The following is a 16,039-nucleotide window of genomic DNA, read 5'->3' as shown; positions in this document are numbered from 1 at the left end:
GCCATAAGAACAGGGGCAGCTGCTTCCAAGGCCAAGCCAGCTCCAAAGCCAAAGCCAAAGAGGAACACAAGAAGCATCCCAGCTATTGAGAAGAACAAGGCCCCAGTGCCTGAAGCTGCAGAAGAAGAAGAAGAGAATGTTCTTAGAAAGCTCAAGCCCAAGATCCCAGACCACAACGATGCTCATCTTGTGGCTGAGGATATGAAACTCAGGAGAGATTCAGGGCTCCGGAAGTGGAGAGAAGCAGACCCGTATGCTTCAAGGAGAAGGACTGCAGTTGACTACATGTTTCACACCAAGGAGCAGCAAGACTTTTATGAGACAGTGTTGCTAGACAAGAAGCCAATTGTCTGTGATATGAGATGGGTTGATTGGCAATACATCAAGGACAACGAAGAGTACTACCCTGGAGTGCAGGACAGCTTCAAGGCATGTGGAGTAGAGGACTTTGTTGGGCGGAAGCTCACAAAGTGGAACGAGGAACTCATCATGCAGTTCTACTCCACAGCCCATTTCTATCCAGATGGCAGGATTGTATGGATGTCAGAGGGTACGAGGTACCAGTCTACAGTTGCTGAATGGGCTCAGCTGATTAATGCCCCAGAAGAGCATGATGATGACTTGGACATTTATGCCAAGAATAAGATGGACCACAACTCAATGTCAAACATGTACAAGGAGATTCCAAATGAAGCACTTGATACGTTCAAGTTTGGCTCAGTACACTATCTTCTGTCAGGGCTGCCAACCATCAACCGGATTCTTAGGCACACCCTATTGCTCAAGTCTGGAGATCACAAGATGATCAGAGGCCACATGATCAACTTGCTTCATATCTTTGACGTGCCACAGAAATTCAAAGTCATGAGCCTTATGATTGAAACAATCAAGAGGACAGCAGCAGACCAGAAGAGGAGCTGTGGATATGCCCCACAGATTCAGGAGCTCATCAACTCTAAGATGGGCACGGGCATATACTTATTGGACAAGGAACACCTGCCCATCCGTCCAGACTTTGAAGATAATCAAGTGGTCATGACTGAGAATGAGCCATCATCTGCCCAAGCACAAGCCAAGAAGGAGAAGGCGAGGAAGGAGAAAGCTGCCAAGATGCCTACTCAAGAGGAGGCATCTGAATATTTCCTGAAAACCAAACAAGAGCAGCTTGGTTACTTGATTGCATCCACCCTGCGGATTGAGCAAGGACTAGCCACCCTAACTCAGAACCAGGCAAGCTTAGAGAGGATCATGGAACAAAAGTTCTATGACTTGGATGTCAAAGTGACAGAGATTCAGACTGCAGTGGAGCAGCTCCAGGATGACATGCAGGAGAGGAGAGGCAAGACTACAACTGATGCCTTTGCCAGAGTGCCACGAGGTCCGAGGTCGTCTGCAGTGCCAGTTGCTGACCCCAGAGCCACCACGTCTGCACCAGCTATAGCCTCAGTTCCACCAGCTCCAGCGTCCACTTCAGCCTCTACTCCGACCACGTCTACAGAAGGCTTCGTCCTTGGAGTGCTCCAGACTCCACCACCACCTGAAGATCAAGCCTGAGTGTCGACTTAGCACTATGCATTTTCTAGGAACTTTTTGGTAACTTGTTGCCAAAGGGGGAGAAAATGTATAGATCATAGGCTTCGAGAGAGAGTGTTGCTTTTATTCTCTCTTGTTTTATTTGGTGGTTTTTCGAACTTTATGTGTTTGATCATAAGCTACACTTAATGTTTGCTTAATATTATCATCTTATCTATCTTATGTGATCATTCACTATTCTTGGTGATGAGTGCATGTATTTCATTCTTATCATTTTAAGCGCTCCACCAAGATGTATGTGACATGGAAGAGTAACCCATGACTCTAACTCTTTGTGCATTTGCAGTCCAAAGCAAGTTTTAAATATGCACAAATTTAGGGGGAGCTCTTACTTGTCACATACTTCTCAAAGCGATGATATATTTCATGTTTATTATCATTTGTCGAAGCTTTGATCTATATGTTGTCATCAATTACCAAAAAGGGGGAGATTGAAAGTGCAACTATCCCTAAGTGGTTTTGGTAATTCATAACAACATATAGCTCATTGAGCTAATGCTATTCCAAGATGACTATTTCAGGAAAGCTCAATGATTGGCATGGCATGGATGTGAAAGTGGAACCCTCAAAATGCTAAGGACAAAGGATTGGCTCAAGCTCAAAAGCTCAAGACTCTTCATTTTATATTTTAGTGATCCAAGATCACATTGAGTCTTTAGGAAAAGCCAATACTATCAAGGAGGGATGAGGTGTTGCTTAATGAGCCTCTTGCTTCATGTGCTTAGTGATATGCTCCAAAACCCTCAACTACTTTCCCATATCCACATATGACCTAAACCCTAAGCCAAACTCGGTCCTACCGATTCTTTCTATCCGGCGCCACCGAGTTTCACTTGTCATAAGCCACTGCCAAACCCTAGCAATTCGGTTTTACCGATAGGGATCTCGGTCTCACCGAGATGGGATTGCAAACTCTCTGTTTCCCTTTCATAACTTTTCGGTCTCACCGAAAGAGCGAATCGGTCCCACCGAGATTGCAATGTAAACTCTCTGTTTCCCTTTTGTAACTTTTCGGTCTCACCGAAAGAGCAAATCGGTCCCACCGAGTTTACCTGACCAACTCTCTGGTTAGCTTATTACCAAACTCGGTCTCACCGAGCTTGTGTAATCGGTCTCACCGAGATTACGTTATGCCCAAACCCTAACCATATCGGTCCTACCGAGTTGCATGTCAGTCCCACCGAAAATCTCTAACGGTCACTAGGTTTACCTTTTTGGTCCGACCGAGTTTGTTGATTCGGTCCCACCGAGATTGGAAAACTGTCTGTAACGGTTGGATTTTGTGTGGAGGCTATATATACCCCTCCACCTCCTCTTCATTCGTGGAGAGAGCCATCAGAACACATACACAATTCCAACTCATATGTTCTGAGAGAGAACCACCTACTCATGTGTTGAGACCAAGATATTCCATTCCTACCATATGAATCTTGATCTCTAGCCTTCCCCAAGTTGCTTTCCACTCAAATCTTCTTTCCACAAAATCCAAATCCTATGAGAGAGAGTTGAGTGTTGGGGAGACTATCATTTGAAGCACAAGAGCAAGGAGTTCATCATCACCATTTGTTACTTCTTGGAGAGTGGTGTCTCCTAGATTGGCTAGGTGTCACTTGGGAGCCTCCGACAAGATTGTGGAGTTGAACCAAGGAGTTTGTAAGGGCAAGGAGATCGCCTACTTCATGAAGATCTACCGCTAGTGAGGCAAGTCCTTCATGGGCGATGGCCATGGTGGGATAGACAAGGTTGCTACTTCGTGGACCCTTCGTGGGTGGAGCCCTCCGTGGACTCGCGCGACCGTTACCCTTCGTGGGTTAAAGTCTCCATCAACGTGGATGTAGGATAGCACCACCTATCTGAACCACGGGAAAAACATCCGTGTCTCCAATTGCGTTTGAATTCTCCAAACCCTTCCCTTTACATTCTTGCAAGTTGCATGCTTTACTTTCCGCTACCAATATACTCTTTGCATGCTTGCTTGAATTGTGTGATGATTGCTTGACTTGTCCTACAATAGCTAAAATCTGCCAAGAACTAAAATTGGGAAAAGGTTAAGTTTTTATTTGGTCAAGTAGTCTAATCACCCCCCTCTAGACATACTTTCGATCCTACAGAATCTACTTGGCGTGGGAGGCAAGCTTGGCGATCGACTATGAAGATTCCTTCTTATGTAACCGACTCTATTGCTATCTCTTTTAGCACTGCGTTGGTTTTCCCCAAAGAGGAAGGGATGATGCAGCAAAGTAGCGTAAGTATTTCCCTCAATTTTTGAGAACCAAGGTATCAATCCAGTATGAGGCTACGCGCGAGTCCCTCGCACCTGCACAAAACAAATAAATCCTCGCAACCAATGCAAATAGGGGTTGTCAATCCCTATAGGGCCACTTACAAGAGTGAGATCTGATAGATATGATAAGATAATATTTTTGGTATTTTTATGATAAAGATGCAAAGTAAAATAAAGGCAAAGTAAATGGCAAAGTAAATAACTAAGTAGTAGGAGATTGATATGATAAAGATAGACCCGGGGGCCATAGGTTTGACTAGTGGCTTCTCTCGAGAGCATAAGTATTCTACGGTGGGTGAACAAATTACTGTTGAGCAATTGACAGAATTGAGCATAGTTATGAGAATATCTAGGTATGACCATGTATATAGGCATCACGTTCGAGACAAGTAGACCGACTCCTGCCTGCATCTACTACTATTACTCCACTCATCGACCGCTATCCAGCATGCATCTAGAGTAATAAGTTAAAAATAGAGTAACGCCTTAAGCAAGATGACATGATGTAGAGGGATAGACTCATGCAATATGAAGAAAACCCCATCTTGTTATCCTCGATGGCAACAATACAATACGTGCCTTGCTGCCCTTACTATCACCGGGAAAGAACACCGCAAGATTGAACCCAAAGCTAAGCACTTCTCCCATTGCAAGAAAGATCAATCTAGTAGGCCAAACCAAACTGATAATTCGAAGAGACTTGCAAAGATAACCAATCATACATAAAAGAATTCAGAGAATATTAAAATATTATTCATAGATAGACTTGATCATAAACCCACAATTCATCGGTCTCAACAAACACACCGCAAAAAGGAGATTACATCGAATAGATCTCCACAAGAGAGGGGGAGAACATTGTATTGAGATCCAAAAGGAGAGAAGAAGCCATCTAGCTACTAACTATGGACCCATAGGTCTGAAGTAAACTACTCACACTTCATCGGAGAGGCTATGCTGTTGATGTAGAAGCTCTTCGTGATCGATGCCCCCTCTAGCGGAACTCCGGAACAGGCCCCAAGATGGGATCTCGTGGATACAGAAAGTTGTGGCGGTGGAATTAGGTTTTTGGCTCAGTATCTGATCGTTTGGGGGTATGTGGGTATATATAGGAGGAAGAAGTACGTCGGTGGAGCAACAGGGGGGCCCACGAGGGTGGAGGGCGCGCCTGGGGGGTAGGTGCGCCCCCCTACCTCGTGGCCTCCTGTTACGTGTCTTGACGTAGGGTCCAAGTCTCCTGAGTTGTATTCGATGAGAAAATCACGTTCCCGAAGGTTTCATTTCGTTTGGACTCCATTTGATATTCATTTTCTTCGAAACCCTAAAATAGGCAAAAACAACAATTCTGGGCTGGGCCTCCGGTTAATAGGTTAGTCCCAAAAATAATATAAAAGTGGATAATAAAGCCCAATAATGTCCAAAACAGTAGATAATATAGCATGGAGCAATAAAAAATTATAGATACGTTGGAGGCGTATCAAGCATCCCTAAGCTTAATTCCTGCTCATCCTCGAGTAGGTAAATGATAAAAACAGAATTTTTGATGCGGAGTGCTACTTGGCATAATTTTAATGTAATTCTTCTTAATTGTGGTATGAATATTCAGATCCAAAAGATTGAAGACAAAAGTTCATATTGACATAAAAATGATAATACTTCAAGCATACTAACTAAGCAATTATGTCTTCTCAAAATAACATGGCCAAAAAAAGTTCATCCCTACAAAATCATATGGTTTAGTCATGTTTCATTTTCATCACACAAGAATGCTATCATCATGCATAACCCCGATGACAAGCCAAGCAATTGTTTCATACTTTAGTAATCTCAAATCTATAAACTTTCATGCAATATATGAGCGTGAGCCATGGACATAGCACTATAGGTGGGAATAGAATATAATGAGGGGGGTTATGTGGAGAAGACAAAAAAGGAGGAAGTCTCACATCAACAAGGCTAATCAATGGGCTATGGAGATGACCACCGATTGATGTTAATGCAAGGAGTAGGGATTGCCATGCAACTGATGCACTAGAGCTATAAATGTATGAAAGCTCAACAAAAGAAACTAGTGGGTGTGCATCCAACTTGCTTGCTCACGAAGACCTAGGGCACTTGAGGAGGCCCATTGTTGGAATATACAAGTCAAGTTCTATAATGAAAAATTCCCACTAGTATATGAAAGTGATAACATGAGAGACTCTCTACTATGGAGATCATGGTGCTACTTTGAAGCACAAGTGTGGCAAAGGATAGTAACATTGTCCCTTCTCTCTTTTTCTCTCATCTTCTTTTCTTTTTTTCTTTTGGGCATTTTCTCCTTTTTTATGGCCTTTCTCTTTTTTGGGCCTTCTCTTTTTTATGGCCTTTCCTCTTTTTTATGGCCTTTCTCTCTTTTTTTATATTCCTCACATGGGACAATGCTCTAGAAAATGGTGATCATCACACTTCTATTTATTTACAACTCAATGATTACAACTCGATACTAGAACAAAGATGCCTTTATATGAATGCCTCCGGCGGTGTACCGGGATATGCAATGGACCAAGAGTGACATGTATGAAAGAATTATTAATGGTGGCTTTGCCAAAAATACTATGTCAACTACATGACCATGCTAAGCAATATGACAATGATGAATGTGTCATGATGAACGGAATGATGGAAAGTTGCATGGCAATATATCTCGAAATGGCTATGGAAATGCCATAATAGGTAGGTATGGTGGCTGTTTTGAGGTAGATATAAGGAGGTTTATGTGTGAAAGAGCGTATCATATCACGGGGTTTGGATGCACCGGCGAAGTTTGCGCCAACTCTCAATGTGAGAAAGGGCAATGCACGATACCGAAGAGGCTAGCAAGGATGGAAGGATGAGAGTGCGTATAATCCATGGACTCAACATTAGTCATAAAGAACTCACATACTTATTGCAAAAATCTACAAGTCATCAAAAACCTTGGTACTATGCGCATGCTCCTAGGGGGATAGATTGGTAGGAAAAGACCATCGCTCGTCCCCGACCGCCACTCATAAGGAAGACAGTAAAATAACACCTAATGTTTCAAATTTGTTGCATAACATTTATCATACGTGCATGCTATGGGACTTGCAAACCTCAACACAAGTATTTCTCAATTTCACAACTACTCAACTAGCACGACTTTGACATTATTACCTCCATGTCTTAAAACAATCATCAAGCATCAAATTTCTCTTAGTATTCAACACACTCATAAGAAAGTTTTATAATTATTAATCTTGCATACCAAGCATATTAGGATTTTAAGCAAATGACCATGCTATTAAGACTCTCAAAATAATCTAAGTGAAGCATGAGAGATCAATAGTTTCTATAAAACAAATCCACCATCGTGCTCTAAAAGATATAAGTGAAGCACTAGAGCAAAATTATATAACTCAAAAGATATAAGCGAAGCACATAGAGTATTTTAACAAATTCCAAATCATGTATGGCTCTCTCAAAAGGTGTGTACACCAAGGATGATTGTGGTAAACTGACAAGCAAAGACTCAAATAATACAAGACACTCCAAGCAAAACACATATCATGTGGCGAATAAAAATATAGCTCCAAGTAAAGTTACCGATAGAAGTAGACGAAAGAGGGGATGCCTTCCGGGGCATCCCCAAGCTTTGGCTTTTAGGTGTCCTTAGATTATCTTGGAGGTGCCATGGGCATCCCCAAGCTTAGGCTCTTGCCACTCCTTGTTCCATAATCCATCAAATCTTTACCCAAAACTTGAAAACTTCACAACACAAAACTTAAAGTAGAAAAACTCGTGAGCTCCGTTAGCGAAAGAAAACAAAAGACTACTTCAAGGTACTGTAATGAACTCATTATTTATTTATATGGGTGTTATACCTACTGCATTAAAACTTCTCTATGGTTTATAAACTATTTTACTAGCCATAGATTCATCAAAATAAGCAAACAACACACAAAAAACATAATCTGTCAAAAACAGAACAGTCTGTAGTAATCTGTAGCTAGCGCAAGATCTGGAACCCCAAAAATTCTAAAATAAATTGCTGGACGTGAGGAATTTATCTATTAATCATATGCAAAAAGAATTAACTAAATAGCACTTTCCAAATAAAAATAACATCAGTTCTCGTGAGCGCTAAAGTTTCCGTTTCTTACAGCAAGTTCAATAAGACTTTCCCCAAGTCTTCCCAACGGTTCTACTTGGCACAAACACTAATTAAACACAAAAAACACAACCAAAACAGAGGCTAGATAATTTATTTATTACTAAACAGGAGCAAAAAGCAAGGAATAAAAATAAAATTGGGTTGCCTCCCAACAAGCGCTATCGTTTAACGCCCCTAGCTAGGCATAACAAGCAAGAATAGATTTAGGTATTGCCATCTTTGGTAGGCAATCCATAAGTGGATCTCATAATAGATTCATAAGGTAATTTAATTTTCTTTCTAGGAAAGTGTTCCATGCCTTTCCTTAATGGAGATTGGAGTCTAATATTTCCTTCCTTCATATCAATAATTGCACCAATCATTCTAAGAAAGGTCTACCAAGAATAATAGGACATGAAGGATTGCAATCTATGTCAAGAACAATAAAACCTATGGGCACATAATTCCTATTTGCAACAATAAGAACATCATTAATTCTTCCCATAGGTTTCTTAATAGTGGAATCCGCAAGGTGCAAGTTTAGAGAGCAATCATCAAAATCACGGAAACCTAACAAATCACACAAAGTCTTTGGAATCGTGGAAACACTAGCACCCAAATCACATAAAGCATAGCATTCATGATCTTTAATTTTAATTTTAATAGTTGGTTCCCACTCATCATAAAGTTTTCTAGGGATAGAAACTTCCAATTCAAGTTTTTCTTCATAAGATTGCATCAAGGCATCAACGATATGTTTAGTAAACGCTTTATTTTGACTATAAGCATGAGGAGAATTTAGCACGGATTGCAACAAGGAAATACAATCAATCAAAGAGCAATTTTCATAGTTAAATTCCTTGAAATCCATAATAGTGGGTTTAGCAACATCTAGGGTTTTAATTTCTTCAATCCCACTTTTATCAAATTTAGCATCAAGATCAAAAGATTCAGAATTCTTGGAACGCCTTCTAGGTAAAGGTGGATCATATTCAGTCCCATCATTATCAAGATTCATATTGCAAAACAAAGATTTAATAGGGGACACATCAATAACTTTTAGATCTTCATCATTATTTTCATAGGAACTAGAAGAACACGCTTTTATAAAGGCATCTTTCTTAGCACGCATCCTAGCGGTTCTTTCTTTGCACTCATCAATGGAAATTCTCATGGCTTTGAGAGACTCATTGATATCATGCTTAGGTGGAATAGATCTAAGTTTCAAAGAATCAACATCAAGAGCAATTCTATCAACGTTCCTAGCCAAATCATCAATCTTAAGCAATTTTTCTTCAATCATAGCATTAAAATTCTTTTGCGAAGTAATAAATTCTTTAATATTAGATTCAAAATCAGAGGGCATCTTATTATAATTTCCATAAGAATTGTTGTAGGAATTACCATAATTATTAGAGGGATTACTAGGATAAGGCCTAGGGTTGAAATTTCCTCTATATGCGTTATTACCAAAATTGTTCCTACCAACAAAATTCACATCCATAGATTCATTATTATTCTCAATCAAAGTAGACAAGGGCATATCATTAGGATCAGAAGAAACACTCTTATTAGCAAATAATTTCATAAGTTCATCCATCTTTCCACTCAAAACATTAATTTCTTCTATCGCATGCACCTTTTTATTAGTAGATCTTTCAGTATGCCATTGAGAATAATTAACCATAATATTATCTAGGAGTTTAGTAGCTTCTCCTAAAGTGATTTCCATAAAAGTACCTCCCGCGGCCGAATCTAAAAGATTTCTAGAAGCAAAATTCAATCCGACATAAAAATTCTGAACAATCATCCACAAATTTAAACCATGAGTAGGGCAATTACGTATCATTAATTTCATTCTCTCCCAAGCTTGTGCAACATTTTCATGATCAAGTTTCTTAAAGTTCATAATATCGTTTCTAAGAGAGATGATCTTAGCAGGAGGAAAATACTTAGAGATAAAAGCATCTTTGCACTTGTTCCATGAATCAATACTATTTTTAGGCAAAGACGAAAACCAAGCTTTAGCACGATCTCTAAGCGAAAAAGGAAATAGCTTCAATTTAACAATATCATTATCCACATCTTTCTTCTTTTGTATGTCACACAAATCAACGAAGCTATTTAGATGGGTAGCGACATCTTCACTAGGAAGGCCGGAGAACCGATCTTTCATAACAAGATTCAGCAAAGCAGCATTAATTTCACAAGATTCAGCATCGGTAAGAGGAGCAATCGGAGTGCTAATAAAATCATTGTTGTTGGTATTGGTGAAGTCACACAATTTAGTATTATCTTGAGCCATCGTGATAAGCAAGCAAACTAACACACAAGCAAACAAAAAGCAAGCGGGCAAAAAGAGGCAAACAGAGGGAGGATAGAGAGAGAGGGCAAATAAAATGGCAAGGGTGAAGTGGGGGAGAGGAAAACGAGAGGCAAATGGCAAATAATGTAATGCGGGAGATAAGGGTATGTGATGGGTACTTGGTATGTTGACTTTTGCGTAGACCTCCCCAGCAACGGCGCCATAAATCTTTCTTGCTACCTCTTTTAGCACTGCGTTGGTTTTCCCCGAAGAAGGGATGATGCAGTAAAGTAGCGTAAGTATTTCCCTCGGTTTTTGAGAACCAAGGTATCAATCCAGTAGGAGGCTACGCGCGAGTCCCTTACACCTGCACAAAACAAATAAATCCTCGCAACCAACGCAAATAGGGGTTGTCAATCCCTATAGGGCCACTTACGAGAGTGAGATATGATAGATATGATAAGATAATATTTTTGGTATTTTTATGATAAAGATGCAAAGTAAAATAAAGGCAAAGTAAATGGCAAAGTAAATAACTAAGTAGTAGGAGATTGATATGATAAAGATAGACCCGGGGGCCATAGGTTTGACTAGTGGCTTCTCTCGAGAGCATAAGTATTCTACGATGGGTGAACAAATTACTGTTGAGCAATTGACAGAATTGAGCATAGTTATGAGAATATCTAGGTATGATCATGTATATAGGCATCACGTCCGAGACAAGTAGACCGACTCCTGCCTGCATCTACTACTATTACTCCACTCATCGACCGCTATCCAGCATGCATCTAGAGTATTAAGTTAAAAACAGAGTAACGCCTTAAGCAAGATGACATGATGTAGAGGGATAGACTCATGCAATATGAAGAAAACCCCATCTTGTTATCCTCGATGGCAACAATACAATACGTGCCTTGCTGCCCTTACTGTCACCGGGAAAGGACACCGCAAGATTGAACCCAAAACTAAGCACTTCTCCCATTGCAAGAAAGATCAATCTAGTAGGACAAACGAAACTAATAATTCGAAGAGACTTGCAAAGATAACCAATCATACATAAAAGAATTCAGAGAATATTCAAATACTATTCATAGATAGACTTGATCATAAACCCACAATTCATCGGTCTCAACAAACACACCGCAAAAAGAAGATTACATCGAATAGATCTCCACAAGAGAGGGGGAGAACATTGTATTGAGATCCAAAAAGAGAGAAGACGCCATCTAGCTACTAACTATGGACCCGTAGGTCTGAAGTAAACTACTCACACTTCATCGGAGATGCTATGGTGTTGATGTAGAAGCCCTCCATGATCGATGCCCCCTTCGGCGGAGCTCCGGAACAGGCCCCAAGATAGGATCTCATGGATACAAAAATTTGCAGCGGTGGAATTAGGTTTTTGGCTCCGTATTTGATCGTTTGGGGGTACATGGGTATATATAGGAGGAAGAAGTACGTCGGTGGAGCAATAGGGGGCCCACGAGGGTGGAGGGCGCGCTTGGGGGGTAGGCGCACCCCCCTACCTCGTGGCCTCCTGTTACGTGTCTTGACGTAGGGTCCAAGTCTCTTGAGTTGTATTCGATGAGAAAATCACGTTCCCGAAGGTTTCATTCCGTTTGGACTCCGTTTGATATTCCTTTTCTTCGAAACCCTAAAACAGGCAAAAACAACAATTCTGGGCTGGGCCTCCGGTTAATAGGTTAGTCCCAAAAATAATATAAAAGTGGATAATAAAGCCCAATAATGTCCAAAACAGTAGATAATATAGCATGGAGCAATCGAAAATTATAGATACGTTGGAGACGTATCATCTATGTAACCCCTAGATCCCCTTGGTGCCTATATAAACCGGAGGGGTTAGTCCGGAAAAGATATATTCATTACCATAGTCATACAGGCTAGGCTTCTAGGGTTTAGCCATTACGATCTCATGGTAGATCAACTCTTGTAACACTCATATTCATCAAGATCAATCAAGCATGACATAGGGTATTACCTCCATAGAGAGGGCCCGAACCTGGGTAAACATCGTGTCCCCCGTCTCCTGTTACCATCAATCCTAGACGCACAGTTCGGGACCCCCTACCAGAGATCTTCCGGTTTTGACACCAACATTGGTGCTTTCATTGAGAGTTCCACTGTGCCGTCAATGAGAGGTTCGATGGCCCCTCCGAGAGTCTATAGTGACGCTGTCCAAGGAGAAACCTTCCTCCCCGGATAGATTTTCGTATTCGGCGACTTCGTACTGCGGGCCAACTCGCTTGGCCATCTGGAGTAGATTGATAGCTACGCTCCTGGCCATCAGGTCAGATTTGGAAGCTTGAACTATGTCACGGATATCCGTGGAGACTTGATCTTCAATGGATTTGAGACCGCGGCGATCGCTCCCCCTCGCTCCGATGAACATGACCTAAATCTGTCATTGGACCAGGTTCTGGAGATGGTTCCTGTAACTGCTACAACCTTAGATCCGGAGCAGTTTGCACCATCCGAAGCCACAGAGTCCACGACATTGGAGCCGCACACAAATTCAACACCATGCAATATCAGCGTCAACGGAATTTCGGACTCGTTTCGGCTATAAGTTCCGAACCTTGCGTGCTCTCGGACACCGAATTGGATAAGTTATCAATCATCGAGTTCAGCGTCGCAGATGTCTTCCAACACTCGCCCTTCGGCGATGTGCTGATTTTGTTGAAAAACCTGTCCCCGACAGGGGACCCACGGCCGAACTATGTCCGGTTCGAGCTAGAGGCTGATATGGAGAATTGTAAGTGCATCTAGTGCCCCTTAGTGATTTTGGTGTATTGAAGACTTATAGGTTAAGGGACTAATGCATTTGTGAGTGTACACAGGTCTATAAGTATATTAGGAGTTTGATATTTACAAAGAAAGTCGACCCCTAAAAATGAAGTTCTTCGACTGAAGACTTTGGATTTCTGAAGACCTTTTGAAGACTTTGAAAGTGAAGAAATTGGTGTGACCTTGAAGACTTGGTATTCATTCGATGAACATGAAGCGTGAAGACTTTTGTTTTCATAGTTTCATTTTCTCTTTCTTGAGTCATAGGAAACACCATACTGTTAAAGGGGGTCGAGGAAATACTAAGGAAAAATTTCCATGTGATGCTCAACTCAAAATCCTACACCTACCAATCCCTTCGAGTGAAGCCATTGGAAATCTCATACAGTCCAGTCATATTCTTCAGTGACAGAGACGAAGTTCTTCTGGTCTTTGAGGAATTTGTTCTGACTGAGGAGTTAGGAATTCGCCAGTGCGGATTACCTACACAGTAAGGAACATGATAGCCCTGAGGATTTTGCTACTCAAAATTCCGACTGTTGTTGTGCTATGAGCCAGCTGTCCCAAAATATCTATCCACCTAACGGTCATATCATTCAAGGGCATTTATGTCTTATCATGTCGGGCTGCTCCCTAGGCTATAAATAGCCGCCCCCTACAACCACTAGCTGGTTGGCTGCTCCGAGAGAAACTGACACTTGTCATTTGAGAGCAACCCATCCTCCAAGGACTTTGAGCGAAAATCATCAAGTGAGGAAAAACCCAAACCCAAACACCTACAAACCCAAAGTGATTGAGCATCACTGAAGAGATTGATCCTGCGTGGATCCGACGCTTGTTACCTTTGAAGATTGTGCTTCTTCCATACGGTTAGGCGTCATGGTCTAGAGCATCCAAGAGGAATTGTGGATCGCTGAGTGACCGAGTTTGTGAAGGTTTGGAAGTCGCCTGAAGACTTACCACGAGTGATTAGACGAGGTCTGTGTGACCTTAGTTCAAGGAGAATACGGTGAGGACTGGGTGTCCTAAGCTGCGTGTTCAGGACTGGGTTTCCGGGACTGTGTGTCCTCGAGTTTAAATACTCAGCCGCTCCAACAGACGTACAACTAAGACAGCAGTTGGAACTGGTCTACCAAATCATTATCTTCACCAAGCTTACTGGTTCTATTTCCTCAACTCTTTCATTTCCTCATAACTGTGTTGTGTGCTTGTTCATATCTGTGTTTGAAGACTTTGACTGAAGACTTTCTCAATTTCCTCAGTTCAATTTCTTCAGTCTGTTTGTCTTCATCCTGTGTTATCCTGTGCTTACGCTTCCTGTACTCTGTGCCTGTCTTCATTTCATCATGATGATTATGCTTGTATTCTGTTATGTTTACGTTTGAGTACTTATCCCACTGCTAGTAGTTCTTCGCTAAGGAATTTCCTCACCGGCAAATTCCTTAGTGAAGAATTTTATAAAAATTGCCTATTCACCCCCCTCTAGTCGATATAACGCACTTTCAATTGGTATCAGAGCAAGGTACTCCCTTGTTCTATGTGATTTTGGTTTAACCGCCTGGAGTTTTAGTTATGTCGACCGCAGGTATGATCAAGGTCTCTGCTGGGTGTCCTACCTTCGATGGGACGGACTACCCCTACTGGAAGAATAAGATGCGAATGCATCTTGAGGCAATTGATAACGATCTCTGGTATGTTGTGGAAAATGGTGTTCCCTCAGTCACACCTTCTCTGAATGCTGCTGATGTGAAGAGATTCAAGCAACTCGACTCTCAAGCGAAGAATATCATATGTGGCCATCTGAGCAAAGGACAATATGGCAGAGTGAGTGCTTTGGAGACAGCGAAGCTTATCTGGGACAGGTTGTCCAAAGTGAATGAAGGAGTCTCAACTCAGCGTGACTCTCGAGTTGATGTTCTTCGCAATCTCTTCAACCGCTTCAAAAGACTCGACAATGAAAATGTTCAACAAACCTTCGATCGCCTCACTGACATCTCAAATGAGCTTCAAGCACTTGGTGCCACTGACATCACCGACCATGAGGTGGTGAAGAAATTGCTGAGATCGCTTGATTCCTCATTTGACACTCTGGCATTGATGATACAAGAACGCGCTGATTACAAGTCACTTGATCCCGCTGATATTCTCGAGAGGCTAAATACTCATGAGTTCCAACTTGCTGAAAAAAGAGATCTTTATGGTTCAAGCTATGGCAGATCACGTGCACTAAAGGCCAAGGCAGTATCTGAGTCCGAAGATGAAGACTCTGGTAGCAGCCTTGGTGATCCTGAAGAACTAAGCCATGATCTGGCTCTGCTGGTGAAGAAGTTCCAAAAGTTCTCAAGACGTGGTCGCCTTGGAAGACCCTCAAGGAGCAGTGATTCCTCATCCAGTGACTACAAGAGGAGGCTCTGTCACAAATGCAAGAAACCTGGACATTACATTCAAGATTGTCCTCAATGGGAAAAGGAATCAAAGAAGAAGAATACAAGGATTACAGTTCTGATGATGTGAAGAAAAAGAAGAAATCCACAAAATCTTCATCACCAAAATCCTTAAAGCCTTCATATCACAAGAAGAGCAGCTCCAAGAAGGCCAGGGCATTCATTGGCAAGGAAATGGACTCTGAGGCTGAATCTGAAGAAAATGAGGAAGAGGAGTCATCTGAGGAGTCCGAATCCGGAGTGGCGAGCCTAGCTCTCGCTACTGCATTAGTCAGCAAGTCTGTCTTCAACACTGAAGAAAATGACCTCACCATAAGGCTGATGAAGGCGATGATGACTACCCTCCCACCTATTGTTTCATGGCAAAGGGTGCCAAGGTACTCAAATATACCTCCTCTGAATCAAGTGAGAATGAATCTGATGAAAACCTTAAGCCCAGCTATTCTAAACTTGCT

Source organism: Triticum aestivum, chromosome 4A (genome assembly GCF_018294505.1).
Source record: "Triticum aestivum cultivar Chinese Spring chromosome 4A, IWGSC CS RefSeq v2.1, whole genome shotgun sequence".
Taxonomy (NCBI): Eukaryota; Viridiplantae; Streptophyta; class Magnoliopsida; order Poales; family Poaceae; genus Triticum; species Triticum aestivum.
This window is presented reverse-complemented; position numbering follows the sequence as displayed.